The sequence below is a fragment of the Amia ocellicauda genome, unplaced genomic scaffold (genome assembly GCF_036373705.1).
Source record: "Amia ocellicauda isolate fAmiCal2 unplaced genomic scaffold, fAmiCal2.hap1 HAP1_SCAFFOLD_63, whole genome shotgun sequence".
NCBI lineage: Eukaryota > Metazoa > Chordata > Actinopteri > Amiiformes > Amiidae > Amia > Amia ocellicauda.
The window spans coordinates 105637-127875 of NW_027102993.1; the positions used below are offsets into that span (position 1 = coordinate 105637).

Consider the following 22239-nt stretch of genomic DNA (forward strand, 5'->3'; position numbering starts at 1 on the left):
GACAGAGAGAGAGTATTAAGAGCTACGATAAAGTTACCCAGGAGACGTAAAAGCTTGCAGCACTAGGTATTTCCAGGAGGTCTCACTTTCATGTACTGACCAGGTCCTGCCCCGTTTAGCTTCCGAGATCTGACGAGATCGGGCGCGTTCAGGATGGTGTGGCCGCAAGCCGAGATGCCTGGCTGCATGATGTCTCTTAAAGGCTGGCGGGTATTGACGGAACTGCCAGCAAAAAAAAAAAAGAAAAATAGAGGGAAAAATACCAGTGCAGCAAAGGGTGTTGAAAGTAGCCGGGTACGTGTACAATTCTTCAATTATATCTTCTCCAGACAGAAAGAGAGTATTAAGAGCTACGATGAAGTTCCCCAGGAGACGTAAGAAGCTGGCAGCACCTGGTATTTCCAGGAGGTCTCACATTTAAGTACTGACCAGGTCCTTCCCCGTTTAGCTTCCGAGATCTGACAAGATCGGGCGCGTTTAGGACGGTGTGGCCGCAAGCCGAGATGTCTGGCTGCATGATGTCTCTTAAAGGCTAGCGGGTATTGACGGAATTTCCAGCAAAAAAAAAAAAAAAAAAAAAGAAAAATGGAGGGAAAAATATCAGTGCAGGAAAAGGTGTTGAAAGTAGCCGGGTACGTGTACAATTCTTCAATTATATCTCCTGGAGACAGAAAGAGAGTATTAAGAGCTACGATGAAGTTACCCAGGAGACGTAAAAAACTTGCAGCACCTGGTATTTCTAGGAGGTCTCCCATCCAAGTACTGACCAGGCCCTGCCCCGTTTAGCTTCCGAGATCTGACGAGATCGGGCGCATTCAGGACGGTGTGGCCGCAAGCTGAGAGGCCTCGCTGCATGATGTCTCTTAAAGGTTGGCGGGTATTGACGGAACTTCCAGCAAAAAAAAAAAAACAAAAGAAAAATGGATGGAAAAATATCAGTGCAGCAAATGGTGTTGACAGTAGCTGGGTACGTGTACAATACTTCAATTATATCTCCTCCAGACAGATAGAGAGTATTAAGAGCTACGATGAAGTTCCCCAGGAGACGTAAGAAGCTGGCAGCACCTGGTATTTCCAGGAGGTCTCACATTTAAGTACTGACCAGGTCCTGCCCCGTTTAGCTTCCGAGATGTGACAAGATCGGGCGCGTTCAGGACGGTGTGGCCGCAAGCCGAGATGCCTGGCTGCATGATGTCTCTTAAAGGCTAACGGGTATTGACGGAATTTCCAGCAAAAAAAAAAAAAAAAAAAAAGAAAAATGGAGGGAAATATACCAGTGCAGCAAAGGGTGTTGAAAGTAGCTGGGTACGTGTACAATTCTTCAATTATATCTCCTGGAGACAGAAAGAGAGTATTAAGAGCTACGATGAAGTTACGCAGGAGACGTAAAAAGCTTGCAGCACCTGGTATTTCTAGGAGGTCTCCCATCCAAGTACTGACCAGGCCCTGCTCCGTTTAGCTTCCGAGATCTGACGAGATCGGGCGCATTCAGGACGGTGTGGCCACAAGCCGAAAGGCCTGGCTGCATGATGTCTCTTAAAGGTTGGCGGGTATTGACGGAACTTCCAGCAAAAAAAAAAAAGAAAAAAAGAAAAAAGAAAAATGGATGGAAAAATATCAGTGCAGCAAAGGGTGTTGACAGTAGCTGGATACGTGTACAATACTTCAATTATATCTCCTCCAGACAGAGAGAGAGTATTAAGAGCTACGATGAAGTTACCCAGGAGACGTAAAAAGCTTGCAGCACCTGGTATTTCTAGGAGGTCAGCCATCCAAGTACTGACCAGGCCCTACCCCGTTTAGCTTCCGAGATCTTACGAGATCGGGCGCATTCAGGACGGTGTGGCCACAAGCCGAGAGGCCTGGCTGCATGATGTCTCTTAAAGGTTGGCGGATATTGACGAACTTCCAGCAAAAAAAAAAAAGAAAAATGGAGGGAAAAATATCAGTGCAGCAAAGGCTGTTGAAAGTAGCCGGGTACGTGTACAATACTTCAATTATATCTCCTCCAGACAGATAGAGAGTATTAAGAGCTACGATGAAGTTTCACAGGAGACGTAAAAAGCTTGCAGCACCAGGTATTTCCAGGAGGTCTCCCATCTACGTACTGACCAGGCCCTGCCCCGTTTAGCTTCAGAGATCTGACGATATCGTGCGCGTTCAGGACGGTGTGGCCGAAAGCCAAGGGGCCCGGCTGCATGATGTCTCTTTAGGCTGGTGGGTATTGACGGAACTTCCAGCAAAAAAAAAAAAAAAAAAAGAAAAATGGAGGGAAAAATATCAGTGCAGCAAAGGCTGTTGAAAGTAGCCGGGTACGTGTACAATTCTTCAATAATATCTCCTCCAGACTGAAAGAGAGTATTAAGAGCTACGATGAAGTTACCCAGGAGACGTAAAAAGCTTGCAGCACCTGGTATTTCCAGGAGGTCACCCAACCAAGTACTGACCAGACCCTGCCCCGTTTAGCTTCCGAGATATGATGAGATCAGGCGCGTTCAGGACGGTGTGGCCGCAAGCCAAGAGGACTGGCTGCATGATGTCTCTTAAAGGCTGGCGGGTATTGACGGAACTTCCAGCAAAAAAAAAAAAAAAAAAATAGAAAAAGGGAGGGAAAAATATCAGTGCAGCAAAGGGTGTTGAAAGTAGCCGGGTACGTGTACAATTCTTCAATTATATCTCCTCCAGACAGAAAGAGAGAATTAAGAGCTACGATAAAGTTACCCAGGAGACGTAAAAGCTTGCTGCACCAGGTATTTCCAGGAGGTCTCCCATCCAAGTACTGACCAGGTCCTGCCCCGTTTAGCTTCCGAGATCTTACGAGATCGGGCGCGTTCAGGACGGTGTGGCCACAAGCCGAGAGGCCTGGCTGCATGATGTCTCTTAAAGGTTGGCGGGTATTGACGGAACTTCCAGCAAAAAAAAAAAAGAAAAAAAGAAAAAAGAAAAATGGATGGAAAAATATCAGTGCAGCAAAGGGTGTTGACAGTAGCTGGATACGTGTACAATACTTCAATTATATCTCCTCCAGACAGAGAGAGAGTATTAAGAGCTACGATAAAGTTACCCAGGAGACGTAAAAGCTTGCAGCACTAGGTATTTCCAGGAGGTCTCACTTTCATGTACTGACCAGGTCCTGCCCCGTTTAGCTTCCGAGATCTGACGAGATCGGGCGCGTTCAGGATGGTGTGGCCGCAAGCCAAGATGCCTGGCTGCATGATGTCTCTTAAAGGCTGGCGTGTATTGACGGAACTGCCAGCAAAAAAAAAAAAGAAAAAAAGAAAAAAGAAAAATGGATGGAAAAATATCAGTGCAGCAAAGGGTGTTGACAGTAGCTGGATACGTGTACAATACTTCAATTATATCTCCTCCAGACAGAGAGAGAGTATTAAGAGCTACGATAAAGTTACCCAGGAGACGTAAAAGCTTGCAGCACCTGGTATTTCCAGGAGGTCTCACATTTAAGTACTGACCAGGTCCTGCCCCGTTTAGCTTCCGAGATCTGACAAGATCGGGCGCGTTCAGGACGGTGTGGCCGCATGGCCGAGATGTCTGGCTGCATGATGTCTCTTAAAGGCTAGCGGGTATTGACGGAATTTCCAGCAAAAAAAAAAAAAAGAAAAATGGAGGGAAAAATATCAGTGCAGGAAAAGGTGTTGAAAGTAGCCGGGTACGTGTACAATTCTTCAATAATATCTCCTCCAGACTGAAAGAGAGTATTAAGAGCTACGATGAAGTTACCCAGGAGACGTAAAAAGCTTGCAGCACCTGGTATTTCCAGGAGGTCACCCAACCAAGTACTGACCAGACCCTGCCCCGTTTAGCTTCCGAGATATGATGAGATCAGGCGCGTTCAGGACGGTGTGGCCGCAAGCCAAGAGAACTGGCTGCATGATGTCTCTTAAAGGCTGGCGGGTATTGACGGAACTTCCAGCAAAAAAAAAAAAAAAAAAATAGAAAAAGGGAGGGAAAAATATCAGTGCAGCAAAGGGTGTTGAAAGTAGCCGGGTACGTGTACAATTCTTCAATTATATCTCCTCCAGACAGAAAGAGAGAATTAAGAGCTACGATAAAGTTACCCAGGAGACGTAAAAGCTTGCTGCACCAGGTATTTCCAGGAGGTCTCCCATCCAAGTACTGACCAGGTCCTGCCCCGTTTAGCTTCCGAGATCTTACGAGATCGGGCGCGTTCAGGACGGTGTGGCCACAAGCCGAGAGGCCTGGCTGCATGATGTCTCTTAAAGGTTGGCGGGTATTGACGGAACTTCCAGCAAAAAAAAAAAAGAAAAAAAGAAAAAAGAAAAATGGATGGAAAAATATCAGTGCAGCAAAGGGTGTTGACAGTAGCTGGATACGTGTACAATACTTCAATTATATCTCCTCCAGACAGAGAGAGAGTATTAAGAGCTACGATAAAGTTACCCAGGAGACGTAAAAGCTTGCAGCACTAGGTATTTCCAGGAGGTCTCACTTTCATGTACTGACCAGGTCCTGCCCCGTTTAGCTTCCGAGATCTGACGAGATCGGGCGCGTTCAGGATGGTGTGGCCGCAAGCCGAGATGCCTGGCTGCATGATGTCTCTTAAAGGCTGGCGTGTATTGACGGAACTGCCAGCAAAAAAAAAAAAGAAAAATAGAGGGAAAAACACCAGTGCAGCAAAGGGTGTTGAAAGTAGCCGGGTACGTGTACAATTCTTCAATTATATCTTCTCCAGACAGAAAGAGAGTATTAAGAGCTACGATGAAGTTCCCCAGGAGACGTAAGAAGCTGGCAGCACCTGGTATTTCCAGGAGGTCTCACATTTAAGTACTGACCAGGTCCTGCCCCGTTTAGCTTCCGAGATCTGACAAGATCGGGCGCGTTCAGGACGGTGTGGCCGCAAGCCGAGATGTCTGGCTGCATGATGTCTCTTAAAGGCTAGCGGGTATTGACGGAATTTCCAGCAAAAAAAAAAAAAAGAAAAATGGAGGGAAAAATATCAGTGCAGGAAAAGGTGTTGAAAGTAGCCGGGTACGTGTACAATTCTTCAATTATATCTCCTGGAGACAGAAAGAGAGAATTAAGAGCTACGATAAAGTTACCCAGGAGACGTAAAAGCTTGCAGCACCAGGTATTTCCAGGAGGTCTCCCATCCAAGTACTGACCAGGTCCTGCCCCGTTTAGCTTCCGAGATCTTACGAGATCGGGCACGTTCAGGACGGTGTGGCCGCAAGCCGAGAGGCCTGGCTGCATGATGTCTCTTAAAGGTTAGCGGGTATTGACGGAACTTCCAGCAAAAAAAAAAAAAAAAAAGAAAAATGGATGGAAAAATATCAGTGCAGCAAATGGTGTTGACAGTAGCTGGGTACGTGTACAATACTTCAATTATATCTCCTCCAGACAGATAGAGAGTATTAAGAGCTACGATGAAGTTACCCAGGAGACGTAAAAAGCTTGCAGCACCTGGTATTTCTAGGAGGTCTCCCATCCAAGTACTGACCAGGCCCTGCCCCGTTTAGCTTCCGAGATCTGACGAGATCGGGCGCATTCAGGACGGTGTGGCCACAAGCCGAAAGGCCTGGCTGCATGATGTCTCTTAAAGGTTGGCGGGTATTGACGGAACTTCCAGCAAAAAAAAAAAAGAAAAAAAGAAAAAAGAAAAATGGATGGAAAAATATCAGTGCAGCAAAGGGTGTTGACAGTAGCTGGATACGTGTACAATACTTCAATTATATCTCCTCCAGACAGAGAGAGAGTATTAAGAGCAACGATGAAGTTCCCCAGGAGATGTAAAAAGCTGGCAGCACCTGGTATTTCCAGACGATCTCCCATCCAAGTACTGATCAGGTCCTGCCCCGTTTAGCTTCCGAGATCTGACGAGATCAGGCGCGTTCAGGACAATGTGGCCGCAAGCCAAGAGGCCTGGCTGCATGATGTCTGTTAAAGGCTGGCGGGTATTGACGGAACTTCCAGAAATAATAATAAAGAAAAAGAAAAATGGAGGGAAAAATATCAGTGCAGTAATGGGTTTTGAAAGTAGCCGGGTACGTGTACAATTCTTCAATTATATCTCCTCCAGACAGAAAGAGAGTATTAAGAGCTACGATGAAGTTACCCAGGAGACGTAAAAAGATTGCAGCACCTGGCATTTCCAGGAGGTCACCCATCCAAGTACTGACCAGGCCCTGCCCCGTTTAAATTCCAAGATCTGATGAGATCGGGGGCGTTCAGGACGGTGTGGCTGCAAGCCAAGAGGCCGGGCTGCATGATGTCTCTTAATGGTTGGCGGGTTTTGACGGAACATCCAGCAAAAAAAAAAGAGAAATGGAGGGAGAAATACCAGTGCAGCAAAGGGTGTTGAAAGTAGCCAGGTACGTGTACAATTCTTCAATTATATCTCCTGCAGACAGAAAGAGAGTATTAAGAGCTACGATGAAGTTACCCAGGAGACGTAAAAAGCTTGCAGCACCTGATATTTCTAGGAGGTCAGCCATCCAAGTACTGACCAGGCCCTGCCCCGTTTAGCTTCCGAGATTTTACGAGATCGGGCGCATTCAGGACGGTGTGGCCACAAGCCGAGAGGCCTGGCTGCATGATGTCTCTTAAAGGTTGGCGGGTATTGACGGAACTTCCAGCAAAAAAAAAAAAAAAAAAAAAAGAAAAATGGAGGGAAAAATATCAGTGCAGCAAAGGCTGTTGAAAGAAGCCGGGTACGTGTACAATTCTTCAATTATATCTCCTCCAGATTGAAAGAGAGAATTAAGAGCTACGATGAAGTTACCCAGGAGACGTAAAAAGTTTGCAGCACCTCGTATTTCCAGAAGGTCACCCATAAAAGTACTGACCAGGCCCTGCCCCGTTTAAATTCCGAGATCTGACGAGATCGGGCGCGTTCAGGACGGTGTGGCCGCAAGCCGAGAGGCCTGGCTGCATGATGTCTCTTAAAGGCTGGCGGGTATTGACGGAACTTCCAGCAAAAAAAAAAAAAGAAAAATGGATGGAAAAATATCAGTGCAGCAAAGGGTGTTGAAAGTAGCCAGGTACGTGTACAATTCTTCAATTATATCTCCTGCAGACAGAAAGAGAGTATTAAGAGCTACGATGAAGTTACCCAGGAGACGTAAAAAGCTTGCAGCACCTGATATTTCTAGGAGGTCAGCCATCCAAGTACTGACCAGGTCCTGCCCCGTTTAGCTTCCGAGATCTTACGAGATCGGGCGCATTCAGGACGGTGTGGCCACAAGCCGAGAGGCCTGGCTGCATGATGTCTCTTAAAGGTTGGCGGGTATTGACGGAACTTCCAGCAAAAAAAAAAAAAAAAAAAAAAAAGAAAAATGGATGGAAAAATATCAGTGCAGCAAAGGGTGTTGACAGTAGCTGTGTACGTGTACAATTCTTCAATTATATCTCCCCCAGACAGAAAGAGAGAATTAAGAGCTACGATAAAGTTACCCAGGAGACGTAAAAGCTTGCAGCACCAGGTATTTCCAGGAGGTCTCCCATCCAAGTACTGACCAGGTCCTGCCCCGTTTAGCTTCCGAGATCTTACGAGATCGGGCGCGTTCAGGACGGTGTGGCCGCAAGCCGAGAGGCCTGGCTGCATGATGTCTCTTAAAGGTTGGCGGGTATTGACGGAACTTCCAGCAAAAAAAAAAAAAAAAAAAAAAGAAAAATGGATGGAAAAATATCAGTGCAGCAAAGGGTGTTGACAGTAGCTGGGTACGTGTACAATACTTCAATTATATCTCCTCCAGACAGATAGAGAGTATTAAGAGCTACGATGAAGTTACCCAGGAGACGTAAAAGCTAGCAGCACCAGGTATTTCCAGGAGGTCTCACATTCATGTACTGTCCAGGTCCTGCCCCATTTAGCTTCCGAGATCTGACGAGATCGGGCGCGTTCAGGACGGTGTGGCCGCAAGCCGAGATGCCTGGCTGCATGATGTCTCTTAAAGGCTGGCGGGTATTGACGGAACTGCCAGCAAAAAAAAAAAAGAAAAGTAGAGGGAAAATAAGCAGTGCAGCAAAGGGTGTTGAAAGTAGCTGGGTACGTGTACAATTCTTCAATTATATCTCCTGGAGACAGAAAGAGAGTATTAAGAGCTACGATGAAGTTACCCAGGAGACGTAAAAAGCTTGCAGCACCTGGTATTTCTAGGAGGTCTCCCATCCAAGTACTGACCAGGCCCTGCCTCGTTTAGCTTCCGAGATCTGACGAGATCGGGCGCATTCAGGACGGTGTGGCCACAAGCCGAATGGCCTGGCTGCATGATGTCTCTTAAAGGTTGGCGGGTATTGACGGAACTTCCAGCAAAAAAAAAAAAAAAAAAAAAGAAAAAGAAAAATGGAGGGAAAAATATCAGTGCAGCAAAGGGTGTTGACAGTAGCTGGATACGTGTACAATACTTCAATTATATCTCCTCCAGACAGAGAGAGAGAATTAAGAGCTACGATGAAGTTACCCAGGAGACGTAAAAAGTTTGCAGCACCTCGTATTTCCAGAAGGTCACCCATAAAAGTACTGACCAGGCCCTGCCCCGTTTAAATTCCGAGATCTGACGAGATCGGGCGCGTTCAGGACGGTGTGGCCGCAAGCCGAGAGGCCTGGCTGCATGATGTCTCTTAATGGCTGGCGGGTATTGACGGAACTTCCAGCAAAAAAAAAAAAAAAAAAAAAGAAAAAGAAAAATGGAGGGAAAAATATCAGTGCAGTAATGGGTTTTGAAAGTAGCCGGGTACGTGTACAATTCTTCAATTATATCTCCTCCAGACAGAAAGAGAGTATTAAGAGCTACGATGAAGTTACCCAGGAGACGTAAAAAGCTTGCAGCACCTGGCATTTCCAGGAGGTCACCCATCCAAGTACTGACCAGGCCCTGCCCCGTTTAAATTCCAAGATCTGATGAGATCGGGGGCGTTCAGGACGGTGTGGCTGCAAGCCAAGAGGCCGGGCTGCATGATGTCTCTTAATGGTTGGCGGGTTTTGACGGAACTTCCAGCAAAAAAAAAAAAAAAAAAAAGAAAAATGGAGGGAAAAATATCAGTGCAGCAAAGGCTGTTGAAAGAAGCCGGGTACGTGTACAATTCTTCAATTATATCTCCTCCAGATTGAAAGAGAGAATTAAGAGCTACGATGAAGTTACCCAGGAGACGTAAAAAGTTTGCAGCACCTCGTATTTCCAGAAGGTCACCCATAAAAGTACTGACCAGGCCCTGCCCCGTTTAAATTCCGAGATCTGACGAGATCGGGCGCGTTCAGGACGGTGTGGCCGCAAGCCGAGAGGCCTGGCTGCATGATGTCTCTTAAAGGCTGGCGGGTATTGACGGAACTTCCAGCAAAAAAAAAAAAAGAAAAATGGATGGAAAAATATCAGTGCAGCAAAGGGTGTTGAAAGTAGCCAGGTACGTGTACAATTCTTCAATTATATCTCCTGCAGACAGAAAGAGAGTATTAAGAGCTACGATGAAGTTACCCAGGAGACGTAAAAAGCTTGCAGCACCTGATATTTCTAGGAGGTCAGCCATCCAAGTACTGACCAGGTCCTGCCCCGTTTAGCTTCCGAGATCTTACGAGATCGGGCGCATTCAGGACGGTGTGGCCACAAGCCGAGAGGCCTGGCTGCATGATGTCTCTTAAAGGTTGGCGGGTATTGACGGAACTTCCAGCAAAAAAAAAAAAAAAAAAAAAAAAGAAAAATGGATGGAAAAATATCAGTGCAGCAAAGGGTGTTGACAGTAGCTGTGTACGTGTACAATTCTTCAATTATATCTCCCCCAGACAGAAAGAGAGAATTAAGAGCTACGATAAAGTTACCCAGGAGACGTAAAAGCTTGCAGCACCAGGTATTTCCAGGAGGTCTCCCATCCAAGTACTGACCAGGTCCTGCCCCGTTTAGCTTCCGAGATCTTACGAGATCGGGCGCGTTCAGGACGGTGTGGCCGCAAGCCGAGAGGCCTGGCTGCATGATGTCTCTTAAAGGTTGGCGGGTATTGACGGAACTTCCAGCAAAAAAAAAAAAAAAAAAAAAAGAAAAATGGATGGAAAAATATCAGTGCAGCAAAGGGTGTTGACAGTAGCTGGGTACGTGTACAATACTTCAATTATATCTCCTCCAGACAGATAGAGAGTATTAAGAGCTACGATGAAGTTACCCAGGAGACGTAAAAGCTAGCAGCACCAGGTATTTCCAGGAGGTCTCACATTCATGTACTGTCCAGGTCCTGCCCCATTTAGCTTCCGAGATCTGACGAGATCGGGCGCGTTCAGGATGGTGTGGCCGCAAGCCGAGATGCCTGGCTGCATGATGTCTCTTAAAGGCTGGCGGGTATTGACGGAACTGCCAGCAAAAAAAAAAAAGAAAAGTAGAGGGAAAATAAGCAGTGCAGCAAAGGGTGTTGAAAGTAGCTGGGTACGTGTACAATTCTTCAATTATATCTCCTGGAGACAGAAAGAGAGTATTAAGAGCTACGATGAAGTTACCCAGGAGACGTAAAAAGCTTGCAGCACCTGGTATTTCTAGGAGGTCTCCCATCCAAGTACTGACCAGGCCCTGCCTCGTTTAGCTTCCGAGATCTGACGAGATCGGGCGCATTCAGGACGGTGTGGCCACAAGCCGAATGGCCTGGCTGCATGATGTCTCTTAAAGGTTGGCGGGTATTGACGGAACTTCCAGCAAAAAATAAAAAATAAAAAATGAAAAAAGAAAAATGGATGGAAAAATATCAGTGCAGCAAAGGGTGTTGACAGTAGCTGGATACGTGTACAATACTTCAATTATATCTCCTCCAGACAGAGAGAGAGAATTAAGAGCTACGATGAAGTTACCCAGGAGACGTAAAAAGTTTGCAGCACCTCGTATTTCCAGAAGGTCACCCATAAAAGTACTGACCAGGCCCTGCCCCGTTTAAATTCCGAGATCTGACGAGATCGGGCGCGTTCAGGACGGTGTGGCCGCAAGCCGAGAGGCCTGGCTGCATGATGTCTCTTAATGGCTGGCGGGTATTGACGGAACTTCCAGCAAAAAAAAAAAAAAAAAAAAAGAAAAAGAAAAATGGAGGGAAAAATATCAGTGCAGTAATGGGTTTTGAAAGTAGCCGGGTACGTGTACAATTCTTCAATTATATCTCCTCCAGACAGAAAGAGAGTATTAAGAGCTACGATGAAGTTACCCAGGAGACGTAAAAAGCTTGCAGCACCTGGCATTTCCAGGAGGTCACCCATCCAAGTACTGACCAGGCCCTGCCCCGTTTAAATTCCAAGATCTGATGAGATCGGGGGCGTTCAGGACGGTGTGGCTGCAAGCCAAGAGGCCGGGCTGCATGATGTCTCTTAATGGTTGGCGGGTTTTGACGGAACTTCCAGCAAAAAAAAAAAAAAGAAAAATGGATGGAAAAATATCAGTGCAGCAAAGGCTGTTGAAAGTAGCCGTGTACGTGTACAATACTTCAATTATATCTCCTCCAGACAGAAAGAGAGTACTAAGAGCTACGATGAAGTTACCCAGGAGACAAAAAAGCTTGCAGCACCAGGTATTTCCAGGAGGTCACCCATCCAAGTACTGACCAGGCCCTGCCCCTTTTACCTTCCGAGATCTGACGAGATCGGGGGCGTTCAGGACGGTGTGGCTGCAAGCCAAGAGGCCGGGCTGCATGATGTCTCTTAATGGTTGGCGGGTTTTGACGGAACATCCAGCAAAAAAAAAAAGAGAAATGGAGGGAGAAATACCAGTGCAGCAAAGGGTGTTGAAAGTAGCCAGGTACGTGTACAATTCTTCAATTATATCTCCTGCAGACAGAAAGAGAGTATTAAGAGCTACGATGAAGTTACCCAGGAGACGTAAAAAGCTTGCAGCACCTGATATTTCTAGGAGGTCAGCCATCCAAGTACTGACCAGGCCCTGCCCCGTTTAGCTTCCGAGATCTTACGAGATCGGGCGCATTCAGGACGGTGTGGCCACAAGCCGAGAGGCCTGGCTGCATGATGTCTCTTAAAGGTTGGCGGGTATTGACGGAACTTCCAGCAAAAAAAAAAAAAAAAAAAAAAAAAAAGAAAAATGGATGGAAAAATATCAGTGCAGCAAAGGCTGTTGAAAGTAGCCGTGTACGTGTACAATACTTCAATTATATCTCCTCCAGACAGAAAGAGAGTACTAAGAGCTACGATGAAGTTACCCAGGAGACAAAAAAGCTTGCAGCACCAGGTATTTCCAGGAGGTCACCCATCCAAGTACTGACCAGGCCCTGCCCCTTTTACCTTCCGAGATCTGACGAGATCGGGGGCGTTCAGGACGGTGTGGCCGCAAGCCAAGAGGCCTGGCTGCATGATGTCTCTTAAAGGCTGGCGGATATTGACGGAACTTCCAGCAAAAAAATAAAATAAAAAGAAAAATGGAGGGAAAAATATCAGTGCAGCAAAGGGTGTTGAAAGTAGCCTAGTACGTGTACAATTCTTCAATTATATCTCCTGGAGACAGAAAGAGAGTATTAAGAGCTACGATGAAGTTACCCAGGAGACGTAAAAGGCTTGCAGCACCTGGTATTTCTAGGAGGTCTCCCATCCAAGTACTGACCAGGCCCTGCCCCGTTTAGTTTCCGAGATCTGACGAGATCGGGCGCATTCAGGACGGTGTGGCCGCAAGCCGAGAGGCCTGGCTGCATGATGTCTCTTAAAGGTTGGCGGGTATTGACGGAACTTCCAGCAAAAAAAAAAAAAAAAAAAGAAAAATGGATGGAAAAATATCAGTGCAGCAAAGGGTGTTGACAGTAGCTGGGAACGTGTACAATACTTCAAATATATCTCCTCCAGACAGATAGAGAGTATTAAGAGCTACGATAAAGTTACCCAGGAGACGTAAAAGCTTGCAGCACCAGGTATTTCCAGGAGGTCTCACATTCATGTACCGACCAGGTCCTGCCCCGTTTAGCTTCCAAGATCTGACGAGATCGGGCGAGTTCAGGATGGTGTGGCCGCAAGCCGAGATGCCTGGCTGCATGATGTCTCTTAAAGGCTGGCGGGTATTGACGGAATTTCCAGCAAAAAAAAAAAAAAAAAAATAGAAAAATGGAGGGAAAAATATCAGTGCAGGAAAGGGTGTTGAAAGTAGCCGGGTACGTGTACAATTCTTCAATTATATCTCCTGGAGACAGAAAGAGAGTATTAAGATCTACGATGAAGTTACCCAGGAGACGTAAAAAGCTTGCAGCACCTGGTATTTCTAGGAGGTCTCCCATCCAAGTACTGACCAGGCCCTGCCCCGTTTAGCTTCCGAGATCTGACGAGATCGGGCGCGTTCAGGATGGTGTGGCCGCAAGCCGAGATGCCTGGCTGCATGATGTCTCTTAAAGGCTGGCGGGTATTGACGGAATTTCCAGCAAAAAAAAAAAAAAAAAAAAAAAAAATGGATGGAAAAATACCAGTGCAGCAAAGGGTGTTGAAAGTAGCCGGGTACGTGTACAATTCTTCAATTATATCTTCTCCAGACAGAAAGAGAGTATTAAGAGCTACGATAAAGTTACCCAGGAGACGTAAAAGCTTGCAGCACCAGGTATTTCCAGGAGGTCTCCCATCCAAGTACTGACCAGGTCCTGCCCCGTTTAGCTTCCGAGATCTTACGAGATCGGGCGCGTTCAGGACGGTGTGGCCGCAAGCCGAGAGGCCTGGCTGCATGATGTCTCTTAAAGGTTGGCGGGTATTGACGGAACTTCCAGCAAAAAAAAAAAAAAAAAAAAAAGAAAAATGGATGGAAAAATATCAGTGCAGCAAAGGGTGTTGACAGTAGCTGGGTACGTGTACAATACTTCAATTATATCTCCTCCAGACAGATAGAGAGTATTAAGAGCTACGATGAAGTTACCCAGGAGACGTAAAAGCTAGCAGCACCAGGTATTTCCAGGAGGTCTCACATTCATGTACTGTCCAGGTCCTGCCCCATTTAGCTTCCGAGATCTGACGAGATCGGGCGCGTTCAGGATGGTGTGGCCGCAAGCCGAGATGCCTGGCTGCATGATGTCTCTTAAAGGCTGGCGGGTATTGACGGAACTGACAGCAAAAAAAAAAAAGAAAAGTAGAGGGAAAATAACCAGTGCAGCAAAGGGTGTTGAAAGTAGCTGGGTACGTGTACAATTCTTCAATTATATCTCCTGGAGACAGAAAGAGAGTATTAAGAGCTACGATGAAGTTACCCAGGAGACGTAAAAAGCTTGCAGTACCTGGTATTTCTAGGAGGTCTCCCATCCAAGTACTGACCAGGCCCTGCCCCGTTTAGCTTCCAAGATCTGACGAGATCGGGCGCATTCAGGACGGTGTGGCCACAAGCCGAATGGCCTGGCTGCATGATGTCTCTTAAAGGTTGGCGGGTATTGACGGAACTTCCAGCAAAAAATAAAAAATAAAAAAAGAAAAAAGAAAAATGGATGGAAAAATATCAGTGCAGCAAAGGGTGTTGACAGTAGCTGGATACGTGTACAATACTTCAATTATATCTCCTCCAGACAGAGAGAGAGTATTAAGAGCTACGATAAAGTTACCCAGGAGACGTAAAAGCTTGCAGCACTAGGTATTTCCAGGAGGTCTCACATTCATGTACTGACCAGGTCCTGCCCCGTTTAGCTTCCGAGATCTGACGAGATCGGGCGCGTTCAGGATGGTGTGGCCGCAAGCCGAGATGCCTGGCTGCATGATGTCTCTTAAAGGCTGGCGGGTATTGACGGAACTTCCAGCAAAAAAAAAAAATGGAAAATGGAGGGAAAAATATCAGTGCAGCAATGGCTGTTGAAAGTAGCCGGGTACGTGTACAATACTTCAATTATATCTCCTCCAGACAGATAGAGAGTATTAAGAGCTACGATGAAGTTTCCCAGGAGACGTATAAAGCTTGCAGCACCAGGTATTTCCAGGAGGTCTCCCATCCAAGTACTGACGAGGCCCTGCCCCGTTTAGCTTCCGAGATCTGACGAGATCGGGCGTGTTCAGGACGGTGTGGCCGCAAGACAAGAGGCCGGGCTGCATGATGTCTCTTAAAGGCTGGCGGGTATTGACGGAACTTCCAGCAAAAAATAAAAAATAAATAAATAGAAAAATGGAGGGAAAAATATCAGTGCAGCAAAGGGTGTTGACAGTAGCTGGATACGTGTACAATACTTCAATTATATCTCCTGGAGACAGAAAGAGAGTATTAAGAGCTATGCTGAAGTTACCCAGGAGATGTAAAAAGCTTTCAGCACCTGATATCTCCAGGAGGTCACCCATCCAAGTACTGACCAGGCCCTGCCCCGTTTAGCTTCCGAGATCTGACGAGATCGGGCGTGTTCAGGACGGTGTGGCCGCAAGACAAGAGGCCTGGCTGCATGATGTCTCTTAATGGCTGGCGGGTATTGACGGAACTTCCAGCAAAAAAAAAAAAAAAAAAAAGAAAAAAGAAAAATGGATGGAAAAATATCAGTGCAGCAAAGGGTATTGACAGTAGCTGGATACGTGTACAATACTTCAATTATATCTCCTCCAGACAGAGAGAGAGTATTAAGAGCTACGATAAAGTTACCCAGGAGACGTAAAAGCTTGCAGCACTAGGTATTTCCAGGAGGTCTCACATTCATGTACTGACCAGGTCCTGCCCCGTTTAGCTTCCGAGATCTGACGAGATCGGGCGCGTTCAGGATGGTGTGGCCGCAAGCCGAGATGCCTGGCTGCATGATGTCTCTTAAAGGCTGGCGGGTATTGACGGAACTGCCAGCAAAAAAAAAAAGAAAAATAGAGGGAAATATACCAGTGCAGCAAAGGGTGTTGAAAGTAGCCGGGTACGTGTACAATTCTTCAATTATATCTCCTGGAGACAGAAAGAGAGTATTAAGAGCTACGATGAAGTTACCCAGGAGACGTAAAAAGCTTGCAGCACCTGGTATTTCTAGGAGGTCTCCCATCCAAGTAGTGACCAGGCCCTGCCCCGTTTAGCTTCCGAGATCTGACGAGATCGGGCGCATTCAGGACGGTGTGGCCACAAGCCGAAAGGCCTGGCTGCATGATGTCTCTTAAAGGTTGGCGGGTATTGACGGAACTTCCAGCAAAAAAAAAAAAGAAAAAAAGAAAAAAGAAAAATGGATGGAAAAATATCAGTGCAGCAAAGGGTGTTGACAGTAGCTGGATACGTGTACAATACTTCAATTATATCTCCTCCAGACAGAGAGAGAGTATTAAGAGCTACGATGAAGTTACCCAGGAGACGTAAAAAGCTTGCAGCACCTGGTATTTCTAGGAGGTCTCCCATCCAAGTACTGACCAGGCCCTGCCCCATTTAGCTTCCGAGATCTGACGAGATCGGGCGCGTTCAGGATGGTGTGGCCACAAGCCGAATGGCCTGGCTGCATGATGTCTCTTAAAGGTTGGCGGGTATTGACGGAACTTCCAGCAAAAAATAAAAAATAAAAAAAGAAAAAAGAAAAATGGATGGAAAAATATCAGTGCAGCAAAGGGTGTTGACAGTAGCTGGATACGTGTACAATACTTCAATTATATCTCCTCCAGACAGAGAGAGAGTATTAAGAGCTACGATAAAGTTACCCAGGAGACGTAAAAGCTTGCAGCACTAGGTATTTCCAGGAGGTCTCACATTCATGTACTGACCAGGTCCTGCCCCGTTTAGCTTCCGAGATCTGACGAGATCGGGCGCGTTCAGGATGGTGTGGCCGCAAGCCGAGATGCCTGGCTGCATGATGTCTCTTAAAGGCTGGCGGGTATTGACGGAACTTCCAGCAAAAAAAAAAAATGGAAAATGGAGGGAAAAATATCAGTGCAGCAATGGCTGTTGAAAGTAGCCGGGTACGTGTACAATACTTCAATTATATCTCCTCCAGACAGATAGAGAGTATTAAGAGCTACGATGAAGTTTCCCAGGAGACGTATAAAGCTTGCAGCACCAGGTATTTCCAGGAGGTCTCCCATCCAAGTACTGACGAGGCCCTGCCCCGTTTAGCTTCCGAGATCTGACGAGATCGGGCGTGTTCAGGACGGTGTGGCCGCAAGACAAGAGGCCGGGCTGCATGATGTCTCTTAAAGGCTGGCGGGTATTGACGGAACTTCCAGCAAAAAATAAAAAATAAATAAATAGAAAAATGGAGGGAAAAATATCAGTGCAGCAAAGGGTGTTGACAGTAGCCGGGTACATGTACAATTCTTCAATTATATCTCCTCCAGACTGAATGAGAGTATTAAGAGCTATGCTGAAGTTACCCAGGAGATGTAAAAAGCTTTCAGCACCTGATATCTCCAGGAGGTCACCCATCCAAGTACTGACCAGGCCCTGCCCCGTTTAGCTTCCGAGATCTGACGAGATCGGGCGTGTTCAGGACGGTGTGGCCGCAAGACAAGAGGCCTGGCTGCATGATGTCTCTTAATGGCTGGCGGGTATTGACGGAACTTCCAGCAAAAAAAAAAAAAAAAAAAGAAAAAAGAAAAATGGATGGAAAAATATCAGTGCAGCAAAGGGTGTTGACAGTAGCTGGATACGTGTACAATACTTCAATTATATCTCCTGGAGACAGAAAGAGAGTATTAAGAGCTACGATGAAGTTACCCAGGAGACGTAAAAAGCTTGCAGCACCTGGTATTTCTAGGAGGTCTCCCATCCAAGTACTGACCAGGCCCTGCCCCGTTTAGCTTCCGAGATCTGACGAGATTGGGCGCATTCAGGACGGTGTGGCCACAAGCCTAAAGGCCTGGCTGCATGATGTCTCTTAAAGGTTGGCGGGTATTGACGGAACTTCCAGCAAAAAAAAAAAAAAAAAAGAAAAATGGATGGAAAAATATCAGTGCAGCAAAGGGTGTTGACAGTAGCTGGGTACGTGTACAATACTTCAATTATATCTCCTCCAGACAGATAGAGAGTATTAAGAGCTACGATAAAGTTACCCAGGAGACGTAAAAGCTTGCAGCACCAGGTATTTCCAGGAGGTCTCGCATTCATGTACTGACCAGGTCCTGCCCTGTTTAGCTTCCAAGATCTGACGAGATCGGGCGAGTTCAGGATGGTGTGGCCGCAAGCCGAGATTCCTGGCTGCATGATGTCTCTTAAAGGTTGGCGGGTATTGACGGAACTTCCAGCAAAAAAAAAAAAAAAAATGGATGGAAAAATATCAGTGCAGCAAAGCGTGTTGACAGTAGCTGGGTACGTGTACAATACTTCAATTATATCTCCTCCAGACAAAAATAGAGGGAAATATACCAGTGCAGCAAAGGGTGTTGAAAGTAGCCAGGTACGTGTACAATTCTTCAATTATATCTCCTGGAGACAGAAAGAGAGTATTAAGAGCTACGATGAAGTTACCCAGGAGACGTAAAAAGCTTGCAGCACCTGGTATTTCAAGGAGGTCTCCCATCCAAGTACTGACCAGGCCCTGCCCCGTTTAGCTTCCGAGATCTGACGAGATCGGGCGCGTTCAGGATGGTGTGGCCGCAAGCCAAGATGCCTGGCTGCATGATGTCTCTTAAAGGTTGGCGGGTATTGACGGAACTTCCAGCAAAAAAAAAAAAGAAAAAAAGAAAAAAGAAAAATGGATGGAAAAATATCAGTGCAGCAAAGGGTGTTGACAGTAGCTGGATACGTGTACAATACTTCAATTATATCTCCTCCAGACAGAGAGAGAGTATTAAGAGCTACGATAAAGTTACCCAGGAGACGTAAAAGCTTGCAGCACTAGGTATTTCCAGGAGGTCTCACTTTCATGTACTGACCAGGTCCTGCCCCGTTTAGCTTCCGAGATCTGACGAGATCGGGCGCGTTCAGGATGGTGTGGCCGCAAGCCGAGATGCCTGGCTGCATGATGTCTCTTAAAGGCTGGCGGGTATTGACGGAACTGCCAGCAAAAAAAAAAAAGAAAAATAGAGGGAAAAATACCAGTGCAGCAAAGGGTGTTGAAAGTAGCCGGGTACGTGTACAATTCTTCAATTATATCTTCTCCAGACAGAAAGAGAGTATTAAGAGCTACGATGAAGTTCCCCAGGAGACGTAAGAAGCTGGCAGCACCTGGTATTTCCAGGAGGTCTCACATTTAAGTACTGACCAGGTCCTTCCCCGTTTAGCTTCCGAGATCTGACAAGATCGGGCGCGTTTAGGACGGTGTGGCCGCAAGCCGAGATGTCTGGCTGCATGATGTCTCTTAAAGGCTAGCGGGTATTGACGGAATTTCCAGCAAAAAAAAAAAAAAAAAAAAGAAAAATGGAGGGAAAAATATCAGTGCAGGAAAAGGTGTTGAAAGTAGCCGGGTACGTGTACAATTCTTCAATTATATCTCCTGGAGACAGAAAGAGAGAATTAAGAGCTACGATAAAGTTACCCAGGAGACGTAAAAGCTTGCAGCACCAGGTATTTCCAGGAGGTCTCCCATCCAAGTACTGACCAGGTCCTGCCCCGTTTAGCTTCCGAGATCTTACGAGATCGGGCACGTTCAGGACGGTGTGGCCGCAAGCCAAGAGGCCTGGCTGCATGATGTCTCTTAAAGGTCAGCGGGTATTGACGGAACTTCCAGCAAAAAAAAAAAAAAAAAAAAGAAAAATGGATGGAAAAATATCAGTGCAGCAAAGGGTGTTGACAGTAGCTGGGTACGTGTACAATACTTCAATTATATCTCCTCCAGACAGATAGAGAGTATTAAGAGCTACGATAAAGTTACCCAGGAGACGTAAAAGCTTGCAGCACCAGGTATTTCCAGGAGGTCTCACTTTCATGTACTGACCAGGTCCTGCCCCGTTTAGCTTCCGAGATCTGACGAGATCGGGCGCGTTCAGGATGGTGTGGCCGCAAGCCGAGATGCCTGGCTGCATGATGTCTCTTAAAGGCTGGCGGGTATTGACGGAACTGCCAGCAAAAAAAAAAAGAAAAATAGAGGGAAATATACCAGTGCAGCAAAGGGTGTTGAAAGTAGCCGGGTACGTGTACAATTCTTCAATTATATCTCCTGGAGACAGAAAGAGAGTATTAAGAGCTACGATGAAGTTACCCAGGAGACGTAAAAGCTTGCAGCACCAGGTATTTCCAGGAGGTCTCACTTTCATGTACTGACCAGGCCCTGCCCCGTTTAGCTTCCGAGATCTGACGAGATCGGGCGCATTCAGGACGGTGTGGCCACAAGCCGAGATGCCTGGCTGCATGATGTCTCTTAAAGGTTGGCGGGTATTGACGGAACTTCCAGCAAAAAAAAAAAAGAAAAAAAGAAAAAAGAAAAATGGATGGAAAAATATCAGTGCAGCAAAGGGTGTTGACAGTAGCTGGATACGTGTACAATACTTCAATTATATCTCCTCCAGACAGAGAGAGAGTATTAAGAGCTACGATGAAGTTACCCAGGAGACGTAAAAAGCTTGCAGCACCTGGTATTTCTAGGAGGTCTCCCATCCAAGTACTGACCAGGCCCTGCCCCATTTAGCTTCCGAGATCTGACGAGATCGGGCGCGTTCAGGACGGTGTGGCCGCAAGCCGAGATGCCTGGCTGCATGATGTCTCTTAAAGGTTGGCGGATATTGACGAACTTCCAGCAAAAAAAAAAAAGAAAAATGGAGGGAAAAATATCAGTGCAGCAAAGGCTGTTGAAAGTAGCCGGGTACGTGTACAATACTTCAATTATATCTCCTCCAGACAGATAGAGAGTATTAAGAGCTACGATGAAGTTTCACAGGAGACGTAAAAAGCTTGCAGCACCAGGTATTTCCAGGAGGTCTCCCATCTACGTACTGACCAGGCCCTGCCCCGTTTAGCTTCAGAGATCTGACGATATCGTGCGCGTTCAGGACGGTGTGGCCGAAAGCCAAGGGGCCCGGCTGCATGATGTCTCTTTAGGCTGGTGGGTATTGACGGAACTTCCAGCAAAAAAAAAAAAGAAAAAAAGAAAAAAGAAAAATGGATGGAAAAATATCAGTGCAGCAAAGGGTGTTGACAGTAGCTGGATACGTGTACAATACTTCAATTATATCTCCTCCAGACAGAGAGAGAGTATTAAGAGCAACGATGAAGTTCCCCAGGAGATGTAAAAAGCTGGCAGCACCTGGTATTTCCAGACGATCTCCCATCCAAGTACTGATCAGGTCCTGCCCCGTTTAGCTTCCGAGATCTGACGAGATCAGGCGCGTTCAGGACAATGTGGCCGCAAGCCAAGAGGCCTGGCTGCATGATGTCTGTTAAAGGCTGGCGGGTATTGACGGAACTTCCAGAAATAATAATAAAGAAAAAGAAAAATGGAGGGAAAAATATCAGTGCAGTAATGGGTTTTGAAAGTAGCCGGGTACGTGTACAATTCTTCAATTATATCTCCTCCAGACAGAAAGAGAGTATTAAGAGCTACGATGAAGTTACCCAGGAGACGTAAAAAGATTGCAGCACCTGGCATTTCCAGGAGGTCACCCATCCAAGTACTGACCAGGCCCTGCCCCGTTTAAATTCCAAGATCTGATGAGATCGGGGGCGTTCAGGACGGTGTGGCTGCAAGCCAAGAGGCCGGGCTGCATGATGTCTCTTAATGGTTGGCGGGTTTTGACGGAACATCCAGCAAAAAAAAAAGAGAAATGGAGGGAGAAATACCAGTGCAGCAAAGGGTGTTGAAAGTAGCCAGGTACGTGTACAATTCTTCAATTATATCTCCTGCAGACAGAAAGAGAGTATTAAGAGCTACGATGAAGTTACCCAGGAGACGTAAAAAGCTTGCAGCACCTGATATTTCTAGGAGGTCAGCCATCCAAGTACTGACCAGGCCCTGCCCCGTTTAGCTTCCGAGATTTTACGAGATCGGGCGCATTCAGGACGGTGTGGCCACAAGCCGAGAGGCCTGGCTGCATGATGTCTCTTAAAGGTTGGCGGGTATTGACGGAACTTCCAGCAAAAAAAAAAAAAAAAAAAGAAAAATGGAGGGAAAAATATCAGTGCAGCAAAGGCTGTTGAAAGAAGCCGGGTACGTGTACAATTCTTCAATTATATCTCCTCCAGATTGAAAGAGAGAATTAAGAGCTACGATGAAGTTACCCAGGAGACGTAAAAAGTTTGCAGCACCTCGTATTTCCAGAAGGTCACCCATAAAAGTACTGACCAGGCCCTGCCCCGTTTAAATTCCGAGATCTGACGAGATCGGGCGCGTTCAGGACGGTGTGGCCGCAAGCCGAGAGGCCTGGCTGCATGATGTCTCTTAAAGGCTGGCGGGTATTGACGGAACTTCCAGCAAAAAAAAAAAAAGAAAAATGGATGGAAAAATATCAGTGCAGCAAAGGCTGTTGAAAGTAGCCGTGTA

The 22239-nt window shown here is 46.4% G+C and overlaps 19 non-coding genes and 47 pseudogenes across 19 annotated transcripts; all 66 read right to left on the reverse strand.

Moving 5' to 3' along the window:
- Positions 1 to 51: 51 nt before the first annotated feature.
- Positions 52 to 170, reverse strand: LOC136740143 (uncharacterized; annotated as a pseudogene).
- Positions 171 to 380: 210 nt separating this feature from the next.
- On the reverse strand, positions 381 to 499 carry LOC136740164 (uncharacterized; annotated as a pseudogene).
- A 219-nt stretch (positions 500 to 718) lies between these two features.
- Positions 719 to 837, reverse strand: LOC136740116 (5S ribosomal RNA). Its single transcript, XR_010813061.1, has one exon. It is a non-coding gene; the product is annotated as a 5S ribosomal RNA (ribosomal RNA).
- A 216-nt stretch (positions 838 to 1053) lies between these two features.
- On the reverse strand, positions 1054 to 1172 carry LOC136740193 (uncharacterized; annotated as a pseudogene).
- A 219-nt stretch (positions 1173 to 1391) lies between these two features.
- On the reverse strand, positions 1392 to 1510 carry LOC136740267 (5S ribosomal RNA). The gene has a single exon (XR_010813105.1). It is a non-coding gene; the product is annotated as a 5S ribosomal RNA (ribosomal RNA).
- A 225-nt stretch (positions 1511 to 1735) lies between these two features.
- On the reverse strand, positions 1736 to 1854 carry LOC136739972 (5S ribosomal RNA). The gene has a single exon (XR_010813044.1). It is a non-coding gene; the product is annotated as a 5S ribosomal RNA (ribosomal RNA).
- A 209-nt stretch (positions 1855 to 2063) lies between these two features.
- Positions 2064 to 2182, reverse strand: LOC136740195 (uncharacterized; annotated as a pseudogene).
- A 216-nt stretch (positions 2183 to 2398) lies between these two features.
- LOC136740037 (uncharacterized) lies at positions 2399 to 2517 on the reverse strand (annotated as a pseudogene).
- Positions 2518 to 2735: 218 nt separating this feature from the next.
- On the reverse strand, positions 2736 to 2854 carry LOC136740014 (uncharacterized; annotated as a pseudogene).
- A 224-nt stretch (positions 2855 to 3078) lies between these two features.
- On the reverse strand, positions 3079 to 3197 carry LOC136740144 (uncharacterized; annotated as a pseudogene).
- Positions 3198 to 3421: 224 nt separating this feature from the next.
- Positions 3422 to 3540, reverse strand: LOC136740156 (uncharacterized; annotated as a pseudogene).
- A 213-nt stretch (positions 3541 to 3753) lies between these two features.
- On the reverse strand, positions 3754 to 3872 carry LOC136740038 (uncharacterized; annotated as a pseudogene).
- Positions 3873 to 4090: 218 nt separating this feature from the next.
- LOC136740015 (uncharacterized) lies at positions 4091 to 4209 on the reverse strand (annotated as a pseudogene).
- Positions 4210 to 4433: 224 nt separating this feature from the next.
- On the reverse strand, positions 4434 to 4552 carry LOC136740145 (uncharacterized; annotated as a pseudogene).
- A 210-nt stretch (positions 4553 to 4762) lies between these two features.
- LOC136740110 (uncharacterized) lies at positions 4763 to 4881 on the reverse strand (annotated as a pseudogene).
- Positions 4882 to 5092: 211 nt separating this feature from the next.
- Positions 5093 to 5211, reverse strand: LOC136740255 (5S ribosomal RNA). The gene has a single exon (XR_010813093.1). It is a non-coding gene; the product is annotated as a 5S ribosomal RNA (ribosomal RNA).
- Positions 5212 to 5427: 216 nt separating this feature from the next.
- On the reverse strand, positions 5428 to 5546 carry LOC136740035 (5S ribosomal RNA). Its single transcript, XR_010813053.1, has one exon. It is a non-coding gene; the product is annotated as a 5S ribosomal RNA (ribosomal RNA).
- Positions 5547 to 5771: 225 nt separating this feature from the next.
- On the reverse strand, positions 5772 to 5890 carry LOC136740121 (uncharacterized; annotated as a pseudogene).
- Positions 5891 to 6106: 216 nt separating this feature from the next.
- On the reverse strand, positions 6107 to 6225 carry LOC136740021 (uncharacterized; annotated as a pseudogene).
- Positions 6226 to 6433: 208 nt separating this feature from the next.
- LOC136740072 (uncharacterized) lies at positions 6434 to 6552 on the reverse strand (annotated as a pseudogene).
- A 220-nt stretch (positions 6553 to 6772) lies between these two features.
- On the reverse strand, positions 6773 to 6891 carry LOC136740080 (uncharacterized; annotated as a pseudogene).
- A 211-nt stretch (positions 6892 to 7102) lies between these two features.
- LOC136740039 (uncharacterized) lies at positions 7103 to 7221 on the reverse strand (annotated as a pseudogene).
- Positions 7222 to 7442: 221 nt separating this feature from the next.
- LOC136740174 (5S ribosomal RNA) lies at positions 7443 to 7561 on the reverse strand. Its single transcript, XR_010813066.1, has one exon. It is a non-coding gene; the product is annotated as a 5S ribosomal RNA (ribosomal RNA).
- Positions 7562 to 7780: 219 nt separating this feature from the next.
- Positions 7781 to 7899, reverse strand: LOC136740134 (uncharacterized; annotated as a pseudogene).
- Positions 7900 to 8109: 210 nt separating this feature from the next.
- LOC136740262 (5S ribosomal RNA) lies at positions 8110 to 8228 on the reverse strand. Its single transcript, XR_010813099.1, has one exon. It is a non-coding gene; the product is annotated as a 5S ribosomal RNA (ribosomal RNA).
- Positions 8229 to 8453: 225 nt separating this feature from the next.
- On the reverse strand, positions 8454 to 8572 carry LOC136740082 (uncharacterized; annotated as a pseudogene).
- Positions 8573 to 8797: 225 nt separating this feature from the next.
- On the reverse strand, positions 8798 to 8916 carry LOC136739977 (uncharacterized; annotated as a pseudogene).
- A 218-nt stretch (positions 8917 to 9134) lies between these two features.
- Positions 9135 to 9253, reverse strand: LOC136740083 (uncharacterized; annotated as a pseudogene).
- A 211-nt stretch (positions 9254 to 9464) lies between these two features.
- LOC136740040 (uncharacterized) lies at positions 9465 to 9583 on the reverse strand (annotated as a pseudogene).
- Positions 9584 to 9804: 221 nt separating this feature from the next.
- Positions 9805 to 9923, reverse strand: LOC136740186 (5S ribosomal RNA). Its single transcript, XR_010813067.1, has one exon. It is a non-coding gene; the product is annotated as a 5S ribosomal RNA (ribosomal RNA).
- Positions 9924 to 10142: 219 nt separating this feature from the next.
- Positions 10143 to 10261, reverse strand: LOC136740131 (uncharacterized; annotated as a pseudogene).
- Positions 10262 to 10471: 210 nt separating this feature from the next.
- Positions 10472 to 10590, reverse strand: LOC136740263 (5S ribosomal RNA). The gene has a single exon (XR_010813100.1). It is a non-coding gene; the product is annotated as a 5S ribosomal RNA (ribosomal RNA).
- A 226-nt stretch (positions 10591 to 10816) lies between these two features.
- On the reverse strand, positions 10817 to 10935 carry LOC136740084 (uncharacterized; annotated as a pseudogene).
- A 225-nt stretch (positions 10936 to 11160) lies between these two features.
- Positions 11161 to 11279, reverse strand: LOC136739978 (uncharacterized; annotated as a pseudogene).
- Positions 11280 to 11490: 211 nt separating this feature from the next.
- On the reverse strand, positions 11491 to 11609 carry LOC136740268 (5S ribosomal RNA). Its single transcript, XR_010813106.1, has one exon. It is a non-coding gene; the product is annotated as a 5S ribosomal RNA (ribosomal RNA).
- Positions 11610 to 11818: 209 nt separating this feature from the next.
- On the reverse strand, positions 11819 to 11937 carry LOC136740017 (uncharacterized; annotated as a pseudogene).
- A 224-nt stretch (positions 11938 to 12161) lies between these two features.
- On the reverse strand, positions 12162 to 12280 carry LOC136740260 (5S ribosomal RNA). The gene has a single exon (XR_010813097.1). It is a non-coding gene; the product is annotated as a 5S ribosomal RNA (ribosomal RNA).
- Positions 12281 to 12496: 216 nt separating this feature from the next.
- LOC136740248 (5S ribosomal RNA) lies at positions 12497 to 12615 on the reverse strand. Its single transcript, XR_010813086.1, has one exon. It is a non-coding gene; the product is annotated as a 5S ribosomal RNA (ribosomal RNA).
- Positions 12616 to 12831: 216 nt separating this feature from the next.
- Positions 12832 to 12950, reverse strand: LOC136740160 (uncharacterized; annotated as a pseudogene).
- A 219-nt stretch (positions 12951 to 13169) lies between these two features.
- LOC136739987 (5S ribosomal RNA) lies at positions 13170 to 13288 on the reverse strand. The gene has a single exon (XR_010813049.1). It is a non-coding gene; the product is annotated as a 5S ribosomal RNA (ribosomal RNA).
- A 217-nt stretch (positions 13289 to 13505) lies between these two features.
- LOC136740198 (5S ribosomal RNA) lies at positions 13506 to 13624 on the reverse strand. Its single transcript, XR_010813068.1, has one exon. It is a non-coding gene; the product is annotated as a 5S ribosomal RNA (ribosomal RNA).
- Positions 13625 to 13843: 219 nt separating this feature from the next.
- Positions 13844 to 13962, reverse strand: LOC136740132 (uncharacterized; annotated as a pseudogene).
- Positions 13963 to 14172: 210 nt separating this feature from the next.
- LOC136740001 (uncharacterized) lies at positions 14173 to 14291 on the reverse strand (annotated as a pseudogene).
- Positions 14292 to 14516: 225 nt separating this feature from the next.
- LOC136740097 (uncharacterized) lies at positions 14517 to 14635 on the reverse strand (annotated as a pseudogene).
- A 211-nt stretch (positions 14636 to 14846) lies between these two features.
- LOC136740007 (uncharacterized) lies at positions 14847 to 14965 on the reverse strand (annotated as a pseudogene).
- A 221-nt stretch (positions 14966 to 15186) lies between these two features.
- Positions 15187 to 15305, reverse strand: LOC136740060 (uncharacterized; annotated as a pseudogene).
- A 224-nt stretch (positions 15306 to 15529) lies between these two features.
- LOC136740098 (uncharacterized) lies at positions 15530 to 15648 on the reverse strand (annotated as a pseudogene).
- A 209-nt stretch (positions 15649 to 15857) lies between these two features.
- On the reverse strand, positions 15858 to 15976 carry LOC136739973 (5S ribosomal RNA). Its single transcript, XR_010813045.1, has one exon. It is a non-coding gene; the product is annotated as a 5S ribosomal RNA (ribosomal RNA).
- A 225-nt stretch (positions 15977 to 16201) lies between these two features.
- LOC136740251 (5S ribosomal RNA) lies at positions 16202 to 16320 on the reverse strand. The gene has a single exon (XR_010813089.1). It is a non-coding gene; the product is annotated as a 5S ribosomal RNA (ribosomal RNA).
- A 225-nt stretch (positions 16321 to 16545) lies between these two features.
- On the reverse strand, positions 16546 to 16664 carry LOC136740099 (uncharacterized; annotated as a pseudogene).
- Positions 16665 to 16875: 211 nt separating this feature from the next.
- Positions 16876 to 16994, reverse strand: LOC136740009 (uncharacterized; annotated as a pseudogene).
- A 221-nt stretch (positions 16995 to 17215) lies between these two features.
- Positions 17216 to 17334, reverse strand: LOC136740061 (uncharacterized; annotated as a pseudogene).
- A 224-nt stretch (positions 17335 to 17558) lies between these two features.
- Positions 17559 to 17677, reverse strand: LOC136739984 (uncharacterized; annotated as a pseudogene).
- A 215-nt stretch (positions 17678 to 17892) lies between these two features.
- On the reverse strand, positions 17893 to 18011 carry LOC136740117 (uncharacterized; annotated as a pseudogene).
- A 297-nt stretch (positions 18012 to 18308) lies between these two features.
- LOC136739999 (5S ribosomal RNA) lies at positions 18309 to 18427 on the reverse strand. The gene has a single exon (XR_010813050.1). It is a non-coding gene; the product is annotated as a 5S ribosomal RNA (ribosomal RNA).
- Positions 18428 to 18651: 224 nt separating this feature from the next.
- On the reverse strand, positions 18652 to 18770 carry LOC136740146 (uncharacterized; annotated as a pseudogene).
- Positions 18771 to 18980: 210 nt separating this feature from the next.
- LOC136740166 (uncharacterized) lies at positions 18981 to 19099 on the reverse strand (annotated as a pseudogene).
- A 217-nt stretch (positions 19100 to 19316) lies between these two features.
- LOC136740256 (5S ribosomal RNA) lies at positions 19317 to 19435 on the reverse strand. The gene has a single exon (XR_010813094.1). It is a non-coding gene; the product is annotated as a 5S ribosomal RNA (ribosomal RNA).
- A 217-nt stretch (positions 19436 to 19652) lies between these two features.
- LOC136740091 (uncharacterized) lies at positions 19653 to 19771 on the reverse strand (annotated as a pseudogene).
- Positions 19772 to 19979: 208 nt separating this feature from the next.
- Positions 19980 to 20098, reverse strand: LOC136740078 (uncharacterized; annotated as a pseudogene).
- Positions 20099 to 20323: 225 nt separating this feature from the next.
- Positions 20324 to 20442, reverse strand: LOC136740222 (5S ribosomal RNA). The gene has a single exon (XR_010813072.1). It is a non-coding gene; the product is annotated as a 5S ribosomal RNA (ribosomal RNA).
- Positions 20443 to 20651: 209 nt separating this feature from the next.
- On the reverse strand, positions 20652 to 20770 carry LOC136740196 (uncharacterized; annotated as a pseudogene).
- Positions 20771 to 20994: 224 nt separating this feature from the next.
- Positions 20995 to 21113, reverse strand: LOC136740122 (uncharacterized; annotated as a pseudogene).
- Positions 21114 to 21329: 216 nt separating this feature from the next.
- LOC136740022 (uncharacterized) lies at positions 21330 to 21448 on the reverse strand (annotated as a pseudogene).
- A 208-nt stretch (positions 21449 to 21656) lies between these two features.
- LOC136740073 (uncharacterized) lies at positions 21657 to 21775 on the reverse strand (annotated as a pseudogene).
- Positions 21776 to 21992: 217 nt separating this feature from the next.
- On the reverse strand, positions 21993 to 22111 carry LOC136740085 (uncharacterized; annotated as a pseudogene).
- Between the last annotated feature and the right edge of the window lie 128 nt (positions 22112 to 22239).